At 39.1% G+C, this 22,293-nt stretch overlaps 1 protein-coding gene across 1 annotated transcript in view; it reads left to right on the top strand.

The window, feature by feature from the left end:
* The first annotated feature begins 7,355 nt into the window (after positions 1-7,355).
* The window catches only part of USH2A (usherin), a 414,223-nt gene continuing 399,285 nt past the window's right edge, over positions 7,356-22,293 (top strand). Inside the window, exon 1 of the mRNA XM_035320952.1 lies at positions 7,356-7,558. The gene's annotated coding sequence lies outside the window, so the exon portion shown is untranslated. The remainder of the gene's footprint in view (positions 7,559-22,293) is intronic.

Raw genomic sequence — 22,293 nt, 5'->3', positions numbered from 1 at the left:
CCTCCCCTTGCAGTGATTCCCCTTCTGCTTTGCAAATCGCACTCCTAACATTCTCAAGTTCAATCTACCATACTGTGTCTGATTTCACAGCTTCATTGGGAAGGTCTACAAGGTGAGGGCTGGCTGTTGGAGGAAGTCAGTAGCAGCACAGGTACCAGGCTGTGACGGCATCATACCAGTGCCAGGGGTCGATGGGGCTCCTCTGTGGTTCTGAAAGTAAAGCCTGCATAACACCCTCACTAGTTTCCCTCTTCACTGCTGCCCCTAATTAAATAATAATGATAATAATAAAACCACAACAACTGGATCTGCAGGCCAGTGAAAATCTCCATATCATGAAATACAAGGGCTCCAGCTTTCCCTATGGCCTGCTGGCTTCCTGCCATGGGACTTGCCTGGTACACAGGTTGCTCTCCTTACCCTCCCCGAACTTTAACCTAATATTTTCTCCTTTCCCTCATAATGGAAATGTGTTAATGAAGCAAATGTCTGCAGCCTATGGCTGCAGCCATGGTCCATCCTCCTGAGGGGGGCTTTGGGCACCAGTCCCTGCCCACAGCTTCCACCACAGCTCACTCTCTGCAGGCTGCCCCATTCTGCTGTGACACCTCCACATACTCATGCAGTGGTTTTCCGCAACCACAGAAGACATGCTGAGCGAGAACTAACCCCCTGCCCAGCCTCCTCTCACTCTTTTTCCCTGAACTACCAAAGCTGTCCTGAAAACATGAAATGACCAGCAAAATCATGTAGTCATTTCCTGTGAAGAGCTCTCTGCTCATTGCATTTGGGCCCTGATTCTGAAAAGAAAGTTCCCACTTGTTACTGGATTTAAAGGCGAAAAATGATGCATTTCCTTCCAGAACTTCTGCTTTTGAGAACCTGTTGTAAGGGGCAGAGGGGCAGCACAGGACAGGTGCAGGCCAAAAGCCCTTTGCTCGCAGGGGCTCTGAGCTCAGGGCCCCAGCCCAGGCTTTTGCTTCCACTTGAAAAAAATATTTACAGCAGCAGCACAGATTTTACTGGGGCTGGCCCTAAGGATACTCTCAAATAGAGGTTATATGCATCCCTAGCATTATCGCAAGTGGTAGTTGGACAAGGCAGACTCTCTCAGGCTTGGTGGTGGGCATTGCAATCCAGAGCAGCCTCACTAGAAATGCAGAAACCAGGCCTGCTTGTTAATAAAGAAAAAGGCAGGGCATCCGATACAACCTGATTCTTGTATTACGGAAAAACCTAGAGGCTGCATTACCAAATTCTTCCTACCTTACCTGGAAAACAAGCAGAGAAAAAAAAAAAAAAAAAAGAAAAGAAAAGAAAAGAAAAGAAAAGAAAAGAAAAAAGAAAAAGAAAAACCACTGTAACGTAGTCTCACTAGACACTTGTTTCTTGTTTTTAATCCCTTCTGTGTGGCTGTCACTGCCCCTGGCAGTCGTACATTCCTCCAGAAGACTGAGATCAGCCATGTCCTGCCACGTCCTGGCTTGCCTCCTTTTCTCTGCACAAGACACCCTAAAAGCTATGGCACAAGCCTTGTACAACTGTGGCTGTTTCCACAGCATTTAAATCTGTGAGGTACAACACAAATAGCTTACAGCAGCACCAGGGACTTGGCTGGGAGTGTTTTCTACTGAGCAGCATGGGGCAAAGGAACACAAAATCATTTTAATCAGTCTCTATCCTGCTCTGTTTTGGTTATGTGAGCTTGGACAGGACAGCTACCAGCTCTTTTCCATCCATAGGGTGGAGGTAAGCTCCCATATCCCACCAGTACTGTGGGAAATGTTGAATCAGTCCATGTGGTTACGGAGCACTTGGTATTTCTGTGTATCCCACTCCTTACAGATGGGTAACAGAAAAAGTTGTGGGAGGGCATTAGTTGCTTCTTGAGGCCAATGCCAAACATTGTAAGGGAACAAAAAAAAAGGATTACATACAACTACAACACTGTGCTGGTTTTGTTTTTTTATCTCAGATTGGAGTAAAATGAACAAGTTCTTCTTCCTTTTTTTTTTTTTTTTTTTTTTTTTAATTTCTTCTTTGTCGTTTGCCTTTTTTTTTTTTTTTCTTTATGATGATGGCCACAAAAAAAAAAAAAAAAAAAAAAAAAATAGTCTTTGATATATTTGTGATTGTGGTATGTTGATGGATTTCAGGCAAATTGTTAAGATGGGCTTTGATAATGCTGTAAGACATAAACGTGCCTATACTTGCAATATGTGAGGTTTTACATAGTTCCTACATTGATTCACTTGCTCCTTTGTCACCTAGACACAGAGACCCACTCGCAAGGTGACCATGACGAAAGGGTACAATGGAGAGAGGGATCCCTTCCCCCCCCCCCCTTCCCTTGCTCCTTTACATTGACCAAATGTCTTTCTAAATGACTTGCTGAGCCAGGCTATTCTTATATCTTACATATAAATGGACTCTGTCTTACAACCATAAGATTCAGGGGAAAAAAATTTCAGCTCCCAAAGTGAAAAGATTAAGGTCAGTCACTTTACACTACAAAACCTTTTCACAAGAGCAGCATAACAAAAGGATCTGCAGGCCTATCTGCAACATGGTTTATAGCTCCAAGAAAATCAGGAGATGCTATGACATCCTTTTAGAGGACTGTGCCACTATTTTATAGACTTACAGCAGAAACAGCTGGGAAGAGGAAGGTGATATTAAGTGCAAAGAAAAGCTAACTTGTTTCTCTACTTAGATTTACTCATGGGTTCTTTTTATGGGGAGAACATCCACAATGGAGTTGAGCGTGTGTGATTCACAGAAAACACATCACATTTGGATCACATTGGGTCACATGCTAGTGAATGCAATGGTGCCTGGTAACCGAATCACTATGATGGGTTGCTCTGATGCTTTACTTCTCTTTGTTTATTCCATCAGTGTTTAAAAGCAGGTGGCAGAAGCCACGGGACTGAATACCTGTAAAGCACAACACGATCCTTGGATTGAGGCAGTTTAGAAGTTCTATTCACAAAGTCAAATGATCTTAACAGATGTTCCAGCTTAAAAATAAATTATTTGTATTTGGCACTGTAGCCCAGCCAAATTGCACTTATTTCAGTAGACTTCATTTTGGCAAAGCAATGAGAAACAGGAAGGACTTCCCAAATGCATAAAAAATCTATTTTAAATTTATAGACCATAACAAAAGTAAGGGGGATCTGGGGTAGAGGTTGGCTAATGTAAACAGATTTACAGTGGCCAGAAGAGGCAGCAAATAGTAGTCATCAAGCATGCCCAAAGATCCGGAAGAATCTGAAGGTGAGACAGTCATGGCCATGTTGGAAGAAAAAGGCAAAATCTGCAGAGATGAAGAGAGATCTGTAAAGGAGAGAAAATGCAGCTGTGCAGAGAGAAAGACAAATGTGCCAGAAAGAAAGAAGGAACTCATGTAGAAATACAGAATTCATCAGGCAAAGAGGATAAAGTTGCCGACTTGTCCTTTTGTTACATCCATTTGATAACAGCTTAACCATCTTGGAGTCAATACAGTTACATTCATTTAGTATTTTATTGTTATTTCTAAGTCAGCACAGAACAAGGGCTGAGCTCACAAGGCTACAGAGGTAGCAGGCAGCTACTGGGACAAAGAGGCAATGTAACAGAAGAACCAGGACCTTGCTTTTTCATTTTGTGATTGAGTGCCAGCTCTACCCAGTGGATCACTGTGAGGCTGAACACTTTGTCTGAGTGTCAGGGTGCCCTGGGGGGCTGTGGAGAGCCACAGTGCCCTGGCTCCCATTTTCCCCTTCAGCACTGCCCTGAGTGAAGACTGGTGTGAGCTGGGCTGCCTCTGGAGGCGGCCAGGCTGCCTGGGTCCTGGCTTGCACCTGCACACAGCTGAGGCTGCCACGGGCTGCCCAATTCACCCTCAGCTGTGAGTGATGCCCCAGGACAAGTAGGCCTGGTTAGGAGGAGTTAATCCCTGTGTATTTGAGGTGGAAATTGCAAAGCTGACCTTCTCCTGGAGTGAGTAGGCTTTGAGGTGGAGCTTGTGTTTGAGCTCTGGTTTGGGCCAAAACAGTTTCTTCTGTCCTGCCTTGGCCAGGCGATGTTCAAGAAGGAGCATGTGCATTAGGAGGAGCCACTCCTGAGGTGCCAGGTTGGTGGATTGTTTTAAATGTGATTAAAAGCCTGGGCACACTGAAGCCAGTGTGGCTTATCACTCTTTGGACTGTGAAGGTGATGAAGCACTTCATAAGCATGTACAATTAAAGCCTCTCTGATCTGAAGAGCTTGGAGACTGAAACATGGCATGGAGGGTAGGATATAATTAAGGAAAAATATGATAGGAGGGTACAAATGATAGAGAGAGGACCCTGCTTGGATTGCTGTGTACCAGGCAAGTGCTGAATCAAGCTTGAGGGCTTTTCTATAAGCTGAGAACAACAAATGTTCATCCTGTTCATCGTGCAAACTGTTCTTTACACTTTGTCAGCTGATGTTGAGCCATGTGAAGGCAGGCTGAACTTTTATGTTCTGCTTTCTATATGAGCAGCTATTTTTGGAATCTAATTACCATTGTTTAGGGAGTCAGGTTAATATATATTTGTGAGACACAGGATTAGAAAGCAGAAGGCCTCAGTTTGTTGGAAATCAATTTTAATATCCCTATGGCTGTGGTAGCATAAGGGTCAATATAACATATACGTGTCTTATTTTACAATTAAGCTTCTATTTTATAATTAAGCTCCTTGATTTACTACACACATGACACTTAACTAAAGGAACTAGTGAGGAGCTTCATTTTAAGAGAAAAGGGAAGGAACAAAGATGCTGTTTAGAAACTATTCCTAACCATAGGTTCGTATTTCCCTGAATTTGTTATATAAATTCACTAAGGTGCAAACATCCATCTGTGCCTGAAAGAAAGCCATTTGAATGGAGAACACCTTTACCAGTTTGGGCTTTTCTTTGCATTTGATGCTTATGGAAAGGGAGGAATGCCAGTGTTATTTCAGTGCGATGCTTACTGACTTCAGACTCTTTAGAACGTCTGCCCTCAAACTGGAGGGATCCATCTTTGCCTTGGGCTGAGGCATACCTCTCAGAGTGAACACAAGGAGACCTTAAAGAGAAAAATGTTTCTTCTGTGTTTCTTTCTGCACAAAGCTCCGTCCTACTTTCCAAGTTTATGGAAAGAATAACACTGCCTTGCTTTTTCCAGAGGAGGTAGCTAGGTATGACCGAAGTCTCTGGATTGGTGTCCTATGTGATGATCCGTTTGTAACACCTTCTCTTTCTCCCTTAATCTCTGGGCAGGAACACACCATACACACTGTACACAAAACCAGAAAACAATATCATAAACCACCTATATTTCATTTTATGTATTTAATTTTATATATATATATTTTAAACAAGGCACAATATTTTCAGCTTGCTTTTCGCTGTCACTTGTTAAGGAGAAACTGTGAGCAGTACAACAAGCATTCAGGTACTCTCTAAATAGCCTTGAGCAGAAGAGCTGTGGTATCAAGGGTGCACATTTGTGGTGCTACAAGGACCATTAGGCCCTCTTTGGGGTAGGGAATTTTGTCTATGGAAAGGTGAGCTGGTGGGGATGGGCAAAATAAATAGATTTAATAGGTTGACCTGGGCGGATCTGGCATTGCTGGGGCCTGAAACATAATTATTTTGTGGAGAGCAGAAGAGGGAAGGTGGTATGTTTCTCCAAGGAGCTAAGAAAGACCAGATCATGGAAGGCGTGCGTCTACAGATGAGTGGAGGCACCTCCAGTGATCATGTGAAATAAGCAGTGTTTCATCTGCAAAGTTTGCTACCTGCTGTTAGCAAACAGGCTATGCTGAGACATTTTGATCAGGTTCTCCCATAGCTGTTTATAGCTGTTGTAATCATCTCAACTTGAACAAGATGTGGAAGGGAAACCCATGTGCAATCAGGTGAAGGCAATGCAGGTCAGGGGCTTCAGGCAGTAGCAATGAAGAGTTCCCCCATTCTTGGGGGTGGTTTTGTGGGGACAACATTTCACTCCAGGTCTTCTAGGCACTGTGTTCCTTGTGATTTGCTTTAGTCTCTGGCTTTCTCTGGAGACTGCAACATGGGTATTCATCACTTTTTAATTTCTTCTGAACTGATACGCACTAGCTACTGCCCAAGATAGTGTTTTCTTAGCAAGCACACATGCCATTTTAACACTGGCTAAATGAGAAAAAATATTTCGTAAAATGTTGTTTTTATTTTATAAACATATTAAACCGAAGTAATTTTGAAACAGTCTTAGTAAACAAACCAAGTTGAACTAATCTGCAGAGATTAATTTTGTTCTCTAGCCCCTGTCTATGGGGCAGCAATCTTGCCATGCTTATTGATTATCAGACAAGACTACTAATCCCCTTATGGTCATTAAGTGTACTTAATTAAAGAGCAGTTAGCAAGCTTCTCTTTACCAAGTTAATATTGGCTGTTAAAAGTGATTTGTACATTACCAATATGGTAGCCATTCATCTAAAAGTCAATTTGTCATTTATATTTTCCCCAAACAAATACATTCACTAGGCCACAAAGGCTAGAAAGCATTCAACATCTGCTCTTGCAGTGTATGTAAGAATCAAACTTGGCTGTCTTAAAATATAAGGCTTAAGACATTGCCAGTTTCCATCTACTCTCTTTCATAAGCCAGTGTCCCCTCACTGGCAGGTGGAACAGAAGAGGGTAGAAATCTTGGAAATACTTCTGACAATTTCATTATATGAAACAGCCAGATGGAAAAGCTCAAATTACTGTCTTCTCTGACAGGAAGTGTGAAGTTGTGTGTTGATTTCTTTGGCTTGTTGACTGGCGATTGGTGGGCAAGATATTTCAGAGAAGCTGCCTGTAAAAGCCAAGGAAGGAGGCTGAAGTTATGGTCAGGGTGACTTAAGAGTTATGGAAGGGGAAGTGAGGGATATTGAAGAGAAAGGAGGGCAGGGGGATACTTTTCCATAGAAGTCTGGGTTTCATTTTTCTGTATCAGAACTGATTTTTCCTTATTCTACAGAAATGTGAAGACATTCAGTTTCTAATATGATACTTCAAGATTAAATGTATAATGAAGTACATAATGCTTTCTGGTTCTTACTGCATAGATAATGTTTTGTGCTGTGTAAGACTGAGCCTTCAATATAGATGTTTTGCTACCAGAAACCTATTGCTACAATTAAAGCAAAAAATCTTCAGCAAAATACCATGCACCTGTCATGTACTCTCTTGTATAGGCTTGTGTCTGGTCTTAAATTAGATATGTATCTAGCAAATTATGAACCTCAGCTGAGCACCTCTTAGGGGGCAGTGGAGGATGAGTGCCCCATTGGGGATGGGAGTGTAGGGGTGGGGAGGGTGATGCTCTTTTCTAACAGAATATTTACTCCTGAGCACACCCAGCTGAGCTCTGCCAGGAGGCCTCAGCAGTGCTTATTGGTTCTGCTGTTCTAGGAAATCACCAGCTGGTGAGGAAAGAAGTTGCTTTCCCTTTTTTGATCTGAGTAGGTAACTCTCCAAGAGTGGAAACTTAAGTTCAGGGATCTGGGAAAATTTCAAGGTAGAGTACTCACCTGTAGAGTATTTAGACTTGGAAGAGTTGCAAGGATACAATGTCAGTCAAAGGTATTGCTTTAGCCCATATTAAGGATCACTTATTTGTCTCCAATATTTTATTTTCTGCTGTATCTGAGATACAAATCCTTGAGAAAGGTAGACCCAATGATGCAACTTTCTTTTCCCATTAAGAAATGGATTCTATACTTGCCAATGGGATAAAATATTCATTTTGAACTCTAGATGCAAATATATCTGTAAGCCAGGATAAAACATTATCTGTCTTGATCATGCAGCCAGTGTCATTCTGGGATAACACTTGCATTTGAGAACTTATATATAATATATTTTTGTTTTACTAATCAAGCCTGTTTAGAAAGCTAGCAGGCACCTTGACTTATGGTGAAGGTCTGTCTTTTGTAGAAGTACTGACTTCAGTGTTTTGCCTGCTCAGATATGTCAATGGAGCTTAATGTGATGCTTGGGAAGTTATTTTACTTTATTATTATTATTATTATTAAAGTCAAGGTGTAACTGCACACAACTAAGAAAATGCAGGGTGGGAACAAAAGTAAAGAGGGGAGAAAATTGAAGGAACTGTGGTACTTTCATGCTGATACTATTGCTGAGAAAATATATATATATATATATATATATATATATATATATATATATATATGGGACTCTTTGGACAAGGTGTGTGAAGTAATGTGCTTCTGCCTGGGAAAAGGAGCACATTGTTTACTGTTTAATACAAGCTTAAGAACACAGCTTTGATTTTTTTTTTTTTAATTGTTCTTAAGTTTAAGCACATTAGGAAACTGTATAATTATATTGTGTATAGAGGAAAAGAAGAATACCTTGAGTTATAAGGCTTTCTGGGTTTTCTCACAAGAGAAAGCTAACTCTGACTAAGGGTCAAACTAGCATCTCACCTGAAAAATCCTTTAGTTCCGAGTAGGATGCCACAGAGAGGTTTCTTACAGGATTTCAGCAATGGGCTTGGGGCTCAGCTGGAGCACCTGTGCGGTCATCTGAATTGTGAATATGTATATACCATTAAGCATACCCCCCATCCCCCAACTACATTTAATTTGGATATTTCCAAGCAGCTTATCTGCTAACAATCTTTTAATATTCTATTTATTTATTTAATATTGTTGCTTGTGCTGCTCATATAATCAGATAAAGGTCATTAAACCAAATTTATGATTAAATAGGATAAAACTATTTATTCTCTTTACTCACCATATTAATGTTACAGCTTATGCTGACTAGATTTTGATATTTCAAATGAAGTTACTATATTTTTCAAATCATAATGATATGAGAAAGCTGTATTATCTCATTGTGAGGATTACCTGCTGCTACCTTATCTGCTGTGGTGTCTGCACATATTGGCCTTCAGATTTCCTCATGATGTTAGCCGCTAAGTGTGGATGTTTGTCTCCCATCTGGTGATTCACCTCTACATAGTTTTATTTTTCTGTTTTATTCCTTAAGTCACCATTCAGGATTTAAGGTAGTGTTTCATATGTTAGTCAGGCATTGTGTTTTCAGGCTGGCTTGCTAACCAAAGTATCAAGTGTCTTCTACTTCAATTGCAGCCAGTTTCTGCTATGAGAGTGTCACTATATAAAGCAACTGTCTTATGATTCTGGTATGCATTAGTGGATGAGTATGTATATGAGTATGTATGTATACATTCAAATGTATATATTTCACCAAAATGTCATTGACTTGTACACCTATTTGAAAGCTAACGATAGATTTCCTGCAAGATTTTTGTTTTGGGAAAAATGTATCTGAAGCATGTACTCTCTATGCCAACTTGGAAGAGGCCAGCCTAATGCAGAGTGCATTTTGTCTTTGCTTTTGTTTTAAAAGCTCTGTGGTATTTGAGGGTTTCCAAAAGCAAGCTTCCGGTAGCTTGAGCTGCTACTTTTGCTACGCTTTTTTCTCCTTTTAATTGTCTGTGACCTTGTCTTTAGAAAGGTTTAATTAGAAGCTCATAATGACCACAGCCAATTTGATGGGCTTTGTGTAAATGCAGACTGCAAAAAGGAAGCTGAGTTCCTCAGACAGTTCCTATTGTTGCAGATAGCTGGCCAGCCAACCCCAATTTCTCTAAGATATGTAACAGACCTGAACTGATTCATGTGTGGTAAAGCTCAAGATCTGGAAGAGAAGTGGTAACGTGACCAATCTACATGCAAAAAAAATCCTCTTAGAAGCACATGTGGATGCTGAGACAGAGTCTCCTGATGACTGACTGGTCTCTGCACAGAGACTGAATGCATCTGGCTCCAGCAGCAAATTAAAATCACGTCAAAAAAAAAAAAAAAAAAAAAAATGTTTTGATCATCTCATCTAGTTGAAAGATTGCTAAGTAGTTATGAAGCGGAAGCATAACTAGAATTTTTAAAATAATTTATCCACACTGACTTTTTATGCTGAAAATTTCTAGTAACTTAATTTACAGTTCTTTATAAGAACTTTCTTGACTTCTTCCATATAAAAATGGGACAGTTTTCTCCACATTGCTGAATCCTGTCTTCACCCTTATATTTCTCCAGTTTTATCTGAGTTTCCCATTCTCTTAACAGCTGGCCTCAATTTTATCATTCAAAACTTCATTTCTCTAGGCAATCAGGCAAATGAATTGTCTTCATCCATGTTTAAAACAAATTCATTCTAAATTAGTCTCTGCCCCTTCAGTGTTAATTTTCCATGACTATTATAGTCATTGAGCTTTATAGCATGAACACAAGCAAATATCAAGTTTGAAGGCTTAAATGTTTTTCAGTGGATTTTAAATTGTGGGATACATCTTCAGCTGCGATTTGAGTCAGTAGGAGCCTTCAAAGCCAACAGATATGGTTTACATGATTTGCTGAGAATAGTAGTACTGTGCTGTCTTTATGCTAGATGAAGAGCTGGTCTGTAAATATGAAAATAAGTTTTAAATTAGGAATACTAAGAACTTCTAAAATTCATATTATTTAAGATTCTATGATAAATTATTCAACTGTGGAAGGAAAAAATGTCATGTAGCTAAGTATTATTTCTATGTAGTCCAAAGTTAATAAAAATTAGCTATCTTTGTCTCAGATAGTTGTCTAAATTTCTTAATATTTATTACAGTATTAAACTTCTAAACATAAAATGCACTAAATTGTGTGGTTGATTCAGAGAACAAGGTAATCTCATACAGGTATAGGGTTTTAGAACATAGATATGATTAAAATATACCTCTGATAAATTAGTATTCATGTGAGGAAACCAAGATACAGATCTCAGAAGAGAGTCAGTCAGGACCAGAAGCAGCAGCTTGGGTTCTTCCCTGGACTCTTCTCAAAAGGAACCTAATTTAGGTGGACTAGATTACCCCTCGGGAGAGCCCTTCTATCTGCACTCAGAACAAAAGGGCATATAAACCTATTCATCATGTATTTAACTCTTATAACCTCACCCAGATCCGGTCACCCAGTTGAGGCTTATTCCACGGTTCTTAACATTCTCCCCTTATGAATTAGGGTACTGGTAAATACCAGTATGCTTAATATTTAAGCTCAAGTCGGAAAGGAATATATGCACTTATTACTACAGCCCTGCACGTGCATTTTTGAAGGTTTTTGATACTAGATGATGCAAATATTTCATTTCTTGTCCTCTGGTTCAACCTGATCTGGTTTCATTTGGTGACAATGAAGTTATCTGTGTGGTACTTGTACAAAGGTAAATTGATTCAGTAAAGATACCTCAGTAAGGGAGGCAAAACAAGTATCCAAATAAAATCATTTCCACTGAGCAGATCTGCTCGTCATAAAACCTTCTGTTACATGTTACCCGTTGTTGGCTTTGAAGTAAAAGGCTGAGAAAGAAAAAAGAAGTAAAAGGCTGAGAAAACATGGGCTAAGTTACTTACATAGAGATCAGCCTTCTATATCAGGGCTAAAGCGTTTTGGCAAACTATCCATGAATATTCTAGGTCTGTATTCATTTGCAGTACAGTCAATAAGCTTTCAATATGTGCACTTTTTTCTTGGGGGTAGGAGACAGTTTATATAATAAAGGTATTGCTAAGCTTGGCAGCTTCAAAAGGAAGGTTTTCAGCATCTTTGAAGTTCTCTGTCACTACTGTCAGCTGTCATTGTGGGCTAACATATCAAACAGGTTCCAGTCAATTTTGTGTTGCTCAGTGTTTTATTCATATTTGTAAAAAAAAAAAAAAAAAAAAAAGTGTCCTACTTATCAAACTAGTAGTGTTTTGCATACGCTTTTTAGAGACAGGAATATATGGCTTCATGGCCTCATATGAAACAAACACCCTCAAGCCCCTGCTCCTCATGTTATTTCTGCTCTTTTTATGTGTTGCTCTCGGTGGTTTAGTTCAGGCTTGCCTGATGTATCAGTGGACACCCTCAGGAACTTTACATGGCAGGGAGAAGAATCACAGTTCTTGACTACAAGAGATTGACATGTTGGTCATGAACACTGAAGACTAGCAGGCACTTTCTACAAACAATTCTTTAAAGAAAATGCTCAAAATAAAAAGACTGGGAGTGAATGGAACAGGGAAAAGACAAGGCACTGTATCTTGTTGGTTCCTTTTTTATTTTGTTTGTGTACAAGGAGGTTTCATCCTCTTTCAGATATGAAGGAGCACAGGAGCACTGGCAAAAGAAAATGTCTCTTTCCAGAGGTTAAGGAAAGAGGCCAGGCCGGATACTGGGAGAAGTGTATGACAAAATGGGTTATCAGTTTTGGGGGGAGCAGGCACTTCACTCCAGTTCACTTCTATTTATTCTTTCTGTAAGCAGGTGCCCAGAAAACATTACCAATCTGCTTTATGGAAGTGGGTTCCACTTCAGCATTATACAGCAGGAAAAAAATTTCAAACTGAAGATTTCTGTGCAGGAACAGTATCTCCTATAGGTCAGCACATGGAAGGTGGGAAGAGTCATACATATTTGACTAATAAAAAAGCTGAAAAATCCGTCACCACCTGTTTCTGGTCTTAGTAGTTTGGCCATTTCTGCCTTCATTGGCTATCATGCTAATTTATGAATCTGTCAAGAGAAAGAACACATCTCTGACTGTAAATGTAATTTTACTTCGACACTAAACACTGCAGCTCAGTAGCTGAAATAAGAAAAAGCAAACAAGTCCTGCTGGGTTGTCTATGTTGTCCTGATTTGTATAACTGGAGGTACTGTGTCAATATCGTGGGCTGCTTCCTGAAGCCTTTAAGACTTGAGTCAGCTCCCCGGATTCCATGTCTGTTTTAAAATTTCTGAGCTCAAACATATCTTCTTGGATCATGAATTCTGAATCAAAATTTCTATAGAACTGCTACAGCTATTGATGTCAATTTTATGTCATCCTGTTCTTCTGAGTAAGAATTTTGACAGATTTTCAGCCTCATATAAATAACTTGATTGAAGATGGGACACATCTTTAATACTGAACTGTGAATGGCAGTTGTTTCAGGCCAAAATTTCATTATTTTTTTTTTTTTTGGATGTCCAGGAAAACAGCACCATGTTGTGTAAAATAAACTGATTATGACAAATTTTAACTATAAACTTTATCTTATTATGCAAGTTATATTGGATCGGTAGTATATTTCCTTATATCTGTACAGCAGGTTAATGACGCATTTCATGATGGGAAGTGTGATTTCGAAATGATCTTGCCAGAACTATAAGAGGGGTGGCCTTAGACTGTCCTATAGTTAGCAGCGACCATAGAAGAACAATCTAATGCTCTGTGCATGATGGCAGTGAAATCTTACTTTTGCTGGACCTTGGGTAAACTCTAGTAGTTATCCATGCTTTCACTAATAACTAAATATCTGTCTTTTTCTATCACCAGAACTTTTCTTTGCATTCACCAAAAAGGAGGAAAAAGTGTTTTAAAATAGCTTTACATCTTTATTTTTGGTTGAAAAAATAAGTTGGAAATAATTGTACCTGGAACCAAGCTGGTTCAAGAGGATTAAAAGCTGCCAATAAACTTTAAGTTTCTCCTAAGTGAATTTATTCACTAATTTATTCACCTATTTTTTTAAAGAGAAAAAAATCCCAGAACACTAGTGATGATGAGATATAGATGATCCATTGTATACTGTCAAAGGTAGGAAGTCCCAACCTTTCCTCTCTTCATTTGGACCTCAATGTCACTTACTGTCTCTCCTAAAAATTTAGTAAGCCTCAACAGAAGACCAAAGTTCAGTCCTCACAGGGTGGATGGCAAGATCAGAGCTTCAGCTCGGACAGATCTTTGCAAACAAGCTTATAAACTGAACTGTATCTAAAAAGTAAACATAATAGATTCTTTAAATATAATTTAATATTATCCCTAGCTGAAGTTATAAATGAATATCAACAGTTATTTGTCATTCATAATAGCAAAATTCTAGGGTGGACTACTGAAGTCATTATGTTTTGCTTTCTTCTAAATACAGTGCCTTATGCATGAGTATTCTGAAGGACTTGTTAATTTTTCTAGCTCTGGCAACACTGAATTGATATGCTGAGAGCTGGACAAATTTCAAAATAAAATCATTTGAAAAACTGAAAATCATTTTAATTGTCTAAAAATTCTATGGCATAGGAGTGTCAAAAGGCTGAATGTATAGGAAAATGCTTAGGAGAAAAAGGAAGCATCTATCAGTCATGTTCATAGGACTGAGTTAAATTTTAGTAAGTCTTAAACTTTAAAGAGGATGCTTCTGTTTCTTGTTCAAGAATTAGTTCTCTGCAAATTTGTAAAGATTAATTGAAAAATAATTGCATTCTTCTGTAAATTATTTTCAACAGAAGCAGGATATATGCAAAGGAATTTTGGAATCTATTTTAGTTATTAGGAAGTGAATTGAACACTTTAAGTATGCAGATGATTGATTAATAGTTATTTTGACCCTGACTGTAGTACAACGCTACTTTCTCATTTATTCTATTTATGTTGTGCAGCTATAATGCTGGTATCTTTAGTGTTACTTGGTAAAACTTATAAAAATTAACATTGATTGTGTTGAAGATGATGGTAAATACTTCTCTTTATCCTAAATATTCAAATGCTGAAAGGCACAGAGACATTTGTGTGGGTCTTTGTCAAGGTGTCCTTGAATGAGAGGATTTAAGCCTCAACGCTGTTGCTTGGGCCCAAGCCAAGTCATGTGTCCTCATTGGTCTTGAGGCTTTTCCTGTGAATTCAGCTGTCACTTTCCTTTGCAGTCTGTCATAATGGGATGAGACTTCTCTGTCCAGTCCCTGTCTAAGACTACAGATGTGTAGCTGAGGCTATAGAAACCCCTAGCTATTTAGCACCTCTGACTTGAGACTGATGGTTTTCATTGCTCTGGGACCAATTCTGCAAGAAAAATATATGAAATTTATAAGAATTGAATTAAGCTTATGAGCTTGATTAAAATATATAAATATATGTAATAAAAAATATGTGCAAAGTGCAAGAGATCATTGATTGTTATTAAAACCTTCTCTATAAGCATTGGCTTCATTGGTTCAGCTATTTTGATACAACTAAAGCAGTGCTTTGTTCAGTCTTCAGATGCATTGTTCTGAGCATATTGATGTACATACAGTTTATTCTATTTCCCTTTAGGAAACTAGGATATTAGCATTTACCTTTCCTCAGACTTCGAGGAGGACTAAATTGGACTGAGGCTGTACCAAATTGTTTGCATTTTCTGCATACTCCTGAAAACTACACTGGCACTTCTGCATGTTCATGACAATAGTGATAATGATGTAAAGTAGTTCTGACTCCCACAAAACAAATAGAATGCTTTTGCCCTTTTTTCCTTTCTTTTTTCCTATTTCCTATTGATGTCCTATTTCTCTTATGCACTCATTCTGTCCCTATTCCTCTGTCTTCTGACATATCTTTTAAGGTCCTGGTCATCATGTGCTCTGTCTTGTCAAGGAGATGTGTGTAATTACAGATGGGCTGGGTATTGCTGAAAAATGTATCGTAACTGAGTTCTGCCGCCTCCTCCAACAGCAGTATAACAAATTTGGTTATCACTCTTTGACTTAGCAACTAATTTTTAGTGGCCTGTAGAAACTTAAAATTCTCTGAGGCCTCTTTCCTTCTACAGCTCCTGGGAAGAAGAAAGACATGAGAAAGCATAATGTCCTAAAAATCAAGCTTCAGTCTGTGATACTGGTTCAAAAATCATTACTATTTCTTGCTTGGAGGGAGACTTTAAGAATCAAACAAATACAGAATTTGGGATGTTTCCTTGAGGCAGACTGAAGCTATTTAAAAGCTTGCTGTAGTTAGAATGGGTGATTGTCTTTCTAATACCATTCTACCCAATTTTGGCACTCACTTGACTCCTTGGTGAGTGGATTCAATCTGCTAAATCTTCTGGGTGGAGTGGGACTGCCCATTTGGGCAGCAACAAACGATTAAATTGGCTCTGCTGCAACATCTAGCTGTACCTTTTCTTTCTGACTGTACTAACATACTTCCTGTGCTGTGTCCTCATCTCCCACTAGAATTGTTTATCATGTTTTCTAGATTTGCATTTATTATTAAATTAAAAAGAGATTAAATCAACCTTTCCTTTAAGAGCTACTCTACTGAGATCTTTGTGGAGAAAACCAAAGTATTTCTACAGTCACCATTGTACTTCTCTTACTGTGCCTTAGTACTGTGTTTTAGAGGACTTCCAGGTCTTTCTCCTTCAGATCATATTCACCAGTGGATATGCAAATCCAGGATTCGTTGCTGTGACTATTAGATTGTATTTTCCTGTTATTGATACCGTTTTTATTTTAGCTGATCATATAGGAAAGATTTATAAAGATATAGGTTCCTGCTATTACTTTGTTTTGCCAGAGGATGGTAATTATTGACTGGACTCCATCATTTCTGGGCTGAGTCTGTTGGAGGATAGAGCTGTCATAAAATTTTTGGCTTTTAACAGTAGATCTCTTGGTTAAATAAATCTAGTTTGAACTATTAAGTCAAGTACTTTCTTGAACTTCAGGAAAAAAAATGGATTTCATAGGTTAAGTTCAGAAATTTCTCTGTGCTTAGTAATTCTTTGTTATTTTGTGTTTTCCTGTACTTCTTATAGTACTTTGCTAAATATCAATCTTCTCAACTTGCAGATAAGGAAACTAAGACACAGACATGCACAGTTACTTCTGAGATCTGATTAGAATTTGTATTTTCTCACAGTTTTCTTTCCTCTTCAGATAGCTTCCCTTAATCTAACATCTGAATTTTATTATGGGAAGGATGTCCATTTATTTGTTTTAAAACCACCCTTATACTTACCCTACAATTCTACTGAAGCACGTAATCCTACAGTGGATGCTAATGCTCCTCAGAATTTAAAGTATAGAGTAAGTGCACAGAATGACTGGATGCAAAAATGTGTATGCTGTTACAGCAGAAGTAATACCTGTGGATGATAACTGGGAATAATGAACAGCAGAGAGTTAAGATGATGAATAATGTTAATGTGCCTCACTTACAGGTGGAAATGTAACGAGTTTAACTCAGTGGCTCTAGGGAGACCGCTGTCTCTTTAAATGCAACACACTTTTAAAATGATTCTTGAAGTAAAGTGCCAGGAGCACAGGAACTGCTACTTTAAAGAAAAGCACGTGGCTTCTACAGGCACTGCATGCATTTGAAAGATGGCACATATAAAACAGGGGAACTTAGGAGCAAAATAGCACTGACGGTTCAGTTCTTGCTCCACGTTGATTTGAAGTGGAGAGGGGACCTGAAGTCAGCTGAACTCTGCTCCCAAGGCAGCCCTGCACTTTCAGCGCTTGGGGAGCAAGTCAGACTTGAGTGCTGAAAATCATTCAAAGGAAAAACTTACCTGAGAAGTCAATATTGCAGTGTGCTGGCATAGGTCAGTTGTAATGGGCTAGGAGGAAGGGAAGAAAACAGGCCTACGACCAACGTGGTTATTTCTTAGTTCCTCCCAGAGGGGAACACATGGGGAAACAGGGCAGATCCTCCAATGTGTCCATTGCTCTTGCTGTTCATCATGGGTCTCACTGGTGCAGCAGGAAGGGTTTAATTGCTGCTCCCACATGGGGAAATCTTGAATGTGTCCTGTACAGGCAAGAGGGGTCATGTAACTCTGCCCCGTAGCTGGTGAAGGCTCTAACCTGCCCTTACTAGGTGTAATACCCCAGCTGCAAGGCAAAGCACAGCAGTAAGTGTCACAGCTCCGGAGTTTTTCTTCCGCATCTATCTCTTAAGATTTACAGAAGATGGAGAGCACTTGAGAAAGAGGGCTTACCACAGAACTCTTAATTTGACGCAAGTTCAGGGTGCAAAATCCCAGGGAAGAGAAGCTGATTAAGGAAACAGGGAGAACAAAATATGGGAGAACTGGTGAGGACAGTGTGCTGTGAAGAGAGGTATGCGTAGAAAAGCAGAAGACCCTAATGGGAAATAAGGGTTCTGAGGGCAGAAGATAAAGGTTTGAAGGATTTGATGCTGGTAAAAGCGCTGATCTGAATAGAAAGGGGTAAGATCCTTACAGAAGCAAATAGGATGGAAATAGCTGGGGAAGACGCATGTCCTCGGGTATGATAAATAAGTGAATTTACTGTAGTGTTTGAAAGATGCAGCAGGAGGGGTTGTGAAGTGATTTTGGAAGCTGAAGGAGAAAAGGAATCATAGTATCACAGAATGGTTTGCGTTGGAGGGGACCTTAAAGACAAACCCCTGCCATGGCTGCCCAAAGCCCCATCCAACCTGGCCTAGAACACTTCCAAGGATGGGGCATCCACAGCTTCTCTGGGCAACCTGTTCAAGTGCCTCAGCACCCGCACAGTAATGAATTTCTTCCTTATATCTTATCTAAACCTACCTTTTTTAAAATTTAAAGCCATGACCCTTTGTCCTATCACTACACTCCCTGATGAAGATTCCCTCTCCAAGTACAGGTTGTTAAACAAAAGAGATGATAAAGCCAAGGGAAGAGTTATGAGAACTATGAAACAGCTTTTCAGGAAGAAAAAGCAGAATTTGAACACATTAAGGGAAGAAATGATTATGCTTATACTGTACAGTGCAGTCCTCATTCTCATACCTGGTTCATCTGTCTTCAGAAAACCATGTAACTATGAAACTCTGGGACAAATCCAAATGTAAATTTCCAGTTTATCAATATGAATATGTCAACTCAGTGTCATTTTCTTTTTCTTTTTCTTTTTTCTTTTTTTTTTTTTTTAAGAAAGCACTGGAAATCAATTTTATCATTTCTGAAAATAAGTAAAGAATTTTCAGAATAAACACATCTTTTGATGAATCTGACACTTGAAATGGGGACTGTCACTTCTGTCAGGTTTCAAGTGCAAATTTCTTCATAGAATTTTGCTGGTTGTTTGACCCCTTCTCCTAATGGGAGGGAGCAGTCTGGCTGCTCTGCTGTTCCCTGGGGGCTGTGCTGAAGACATTGACTGTAACTGAGCCCAAACAGGGAGAAGGGGAGGAAGTGCAGAGCTAGAATGGAATGAAAATTTGGCAGAAGATGTGGAATCATGTTTTGCTGAAAGAAGGCTTGGGGCAAGAGATGTGAGAGTTGAATGCTCAAGGTTGAGCACTATGCTTGTTGCTTAAATGATAAGGGCAGAAGAGGATAGAAGGGGCTGCCTGGTAAAGCAGCTATGGAATAGAGAATTAAAGAAGGTCTGAAAGAAAAGGAAGGATAGGAGCAGTGATTTGACTGAAAGTCTTCAGAAGGTGTTGCTAATCAGTTGATGAAAACCAAATTGATTAGGTACAGATGATGTAATGAAAGGGTTGGAGGCCAGAGGACAGATTAGAAAACATTGTGTAGAGAACAGCCTTTAGGGAAGAAGGTGTTATGTAGACATTACCTGTGCTTGAAAACAGTAGGAAGGCATATGGTGGCTTGGGTGGGGAACAAAATTGGTTTACAGAAGTAGGTAAAACAAAATTGTAGGTAGAAGCAGGTAGAACAAAATTGGTTTACAGAAGTAGGTAACTGGCTGATTTGGAGAACAGGGCAAAGGTTACAGTAGGGCAGTGAATTGCTTGGAGATGCTTTTAAAAATGAGAGAAGGGTTGTGGGGAATACATGGTTGGATGTTCAGCAGTGGAGGATTAATGGGTTTGGGAGGGTACACAAAATAGTTATTATAAAAGGATGTATTTTCTGATGAGTCTCAGAAAAAGTGAGTGGTGTATGCTCCCAGAATCACTGTTAGCGAATAATTAAAATGTAAATATTTACTGTACATTGGGGTAGAAGGAATTTGTGGGGAGAAGAAAGGTCAGTTATTAGATCCCAAGTGCTTCAGCTATATAGGATGGCCCTTCGTGCTTGGGCAGTCCATTGCGGTCATACAAAAGAAAGTATCTGTAAAGCAGTCCTTGCAGAGGTTTCCTTTCACTGGATTTACTATGTGGAGATGCACCGTCTAGCTCATTATTTTCAAGAGAAAGAAGCCTGTAAAACTTGTTGCCTAGAAGATTACTTTATTTCTGCTGTTCTAGTAACAAAGAAAGTTTTGGTGCTAAAATAAGCTATGTGATGTACTGTACTTCTAAAGCTGTTAAAAGGCTCTTAACAGCTCTATAAAATACTTGCCACCTCCTCCTGTGCTTTCAGAAAATTTTACTCTAATATTTATTTCACTGGCTTATACAGAATTTCCTCCCCTTTAAAACATAAGTTGTTAATTATTTCTGGGTTGTTATGATCAACTCCCCTCCAGCTATTAAAATGTACTTGTACTGTAGTTTTATTATTACTTGCAAAATATTGGAAAAAATAATTTTGCTAGACAGTTAAATTTGAAATAAATATTGACTTGGCTATGCAAATGGATCTTTTATGTTAATTTCCTGCAAATATTCAAATGGTATAGTTTTATGAGAAAAAGCACTCATAAAAACTAATCTTTATGAATATTCACTGAAAGTAAATTTTGAATTGTATGCTTGAGCCTAATCTTTGAAAGTTGTGCTGTGTGGGTTAGTCTACATAGGTCACTGCACAAAATACCCAAAACAGTAGCAGGTGACTGGTCAACACTGCACACATACAAGAGAATATTGGTAGAAAGTATTTGCAAAAATGAAACAGTCTTTAGATATACCAAAAAATTATTCAGTTTTTCAAAAAGTTTATCAACAGAAGGTAAAACTTATGACAATTAGTTGTCATGACTTTGTTCACTACTAATTAAAATATTATTGAAAAGGGATTGCGATGGGGAGACCTCTTAGTGGCCTTCCTGTACCGGAAAGGGGTCCACAGGAGAGATGGTGAGGGACTTAGATCATAAATTAGGAGGAAACTCTTCATTCAATTCTTTACTGTGGGGATGGTGAGGCACTGAAACAGGTTGTCTGGGGAAGCTGTAGATGCCCCATCCCTGGAATTGTTTGAGACCAAGTTGGATGGAGCTTTGGGCAACCTGATGTACTGGGAGGTGTCCCTCCCATGGCAGGGGGTTTGGAACTAAACTTCAAGTTCCCTTCCAATCCCAAACCATTCAGTGATTTTATTACTAAATTGTTTTCCATCCTTTCCAGTTTTCCCTCCTTTCCTTTGTGTTCTAAAATATCTGTTTTGTTCTTGATGTGCAAATATTCTTTCCATTATATTGTTATACAGTATATTATATCATGGCAGAATAAGATGTTAATTTTGGTACTTTATATGCTGTGGTGTTGCACCATGCCTCAGACAAGTGTCTTCTCCCCCCCCCCCCAATCCTTTCTGTGGTGATCAATGTGTTGTAAGATAATTTTAACCAGAAGGCTATGATATTTAATGACAACCAAAACATGAAAACTTTACAAAGTGTAGACTTTATTAGGAATTCCTATTTATCTTTTGACTTTAGGAAAAGGACCTGTATTAACACAGATGTTCCAGGAATGACTGAGGAACTTCCTCGATGTAGGATGAAGGACTTATTAAAATACAGTAGGAGTTAAGACAGGAACATTTATTATCAGTTGTTTATGTTGCTGAGGAGTCTTGACACTGTAGTTTCCAGAAGTCCAGACATGCTAAGGTGATTATTTACTGGAGGCTATTTCAATTAAATGGTCAGGAAAGATACTAGTCACGTAGAAGCTCATTCAACTCCTATAATAAAAATAAAACTTATAGGTGCTATGGGGCTGTATTTGTTGGAGCTTCTTTGTCCAGAAATACATATGAACAACCTATTGCAACTCATGCTTAGCTTATTGATGACAGCTTTGCATTTCTTTGCTTTGCATAGCCATACCAAAGAGAAATTAGGTTTATGTCAATGTCTGAAGGTCCTGACAATGTATCTTCCTTATGCTTACTTTGAAGAAAACCACTACTGTAACCGCACTGGGTGTTTAAAGTCCCTATGCAAAAGGTTGGTGTAGGCATATCCCATGCACCTTTGGATATTCATGCAGCTCCTAGTAGTTTAATGCAGGCTGTGCACCTAGCATGAGTAGGACAAAATGCTGAAACCCATCAGAGCTGTAACCTCGTAGGTTACGAAGGTCGATGGTGTTTTAAATGCTGGTAAAATGGCATGAATTCACTGAAATACAGACTTATGCCCTTGGCCAACCCTAAAAGCAGAGAAAAAGGGGAAGAGATGATGGACTTGTTGCTTGCTCTGAAGGCTCTGACAGGCTGAACTCGACAAATGGGGCCCCCTGCCTCAGGCTGCCAGCACCCCTGAGAAAGCGGCTCGCTGCCAAGGG

The sequence above is a fragment of the Oxyura jamaicensis genome, chromosome 3 (assembly GCF_011077185.1).
Source record: "Oxyura jamaicensis isolate SHBP4307 breed ruddy duck chromosome 3, BPBGC_Ojam_1.0, whole genome shotgun sequence".
In the NCBI taxonomy this organism is placed as follows: Eukaryota; Metazoa; Chordata; class Aves; order Anseriformes; family Anatidae; genus Oxyura; species Oxyura jamaicensis.
Note: the sequence above shows the minus strand (reverse complement) of the source record. Positions and strands in the feature narration are given on the sequence as shown.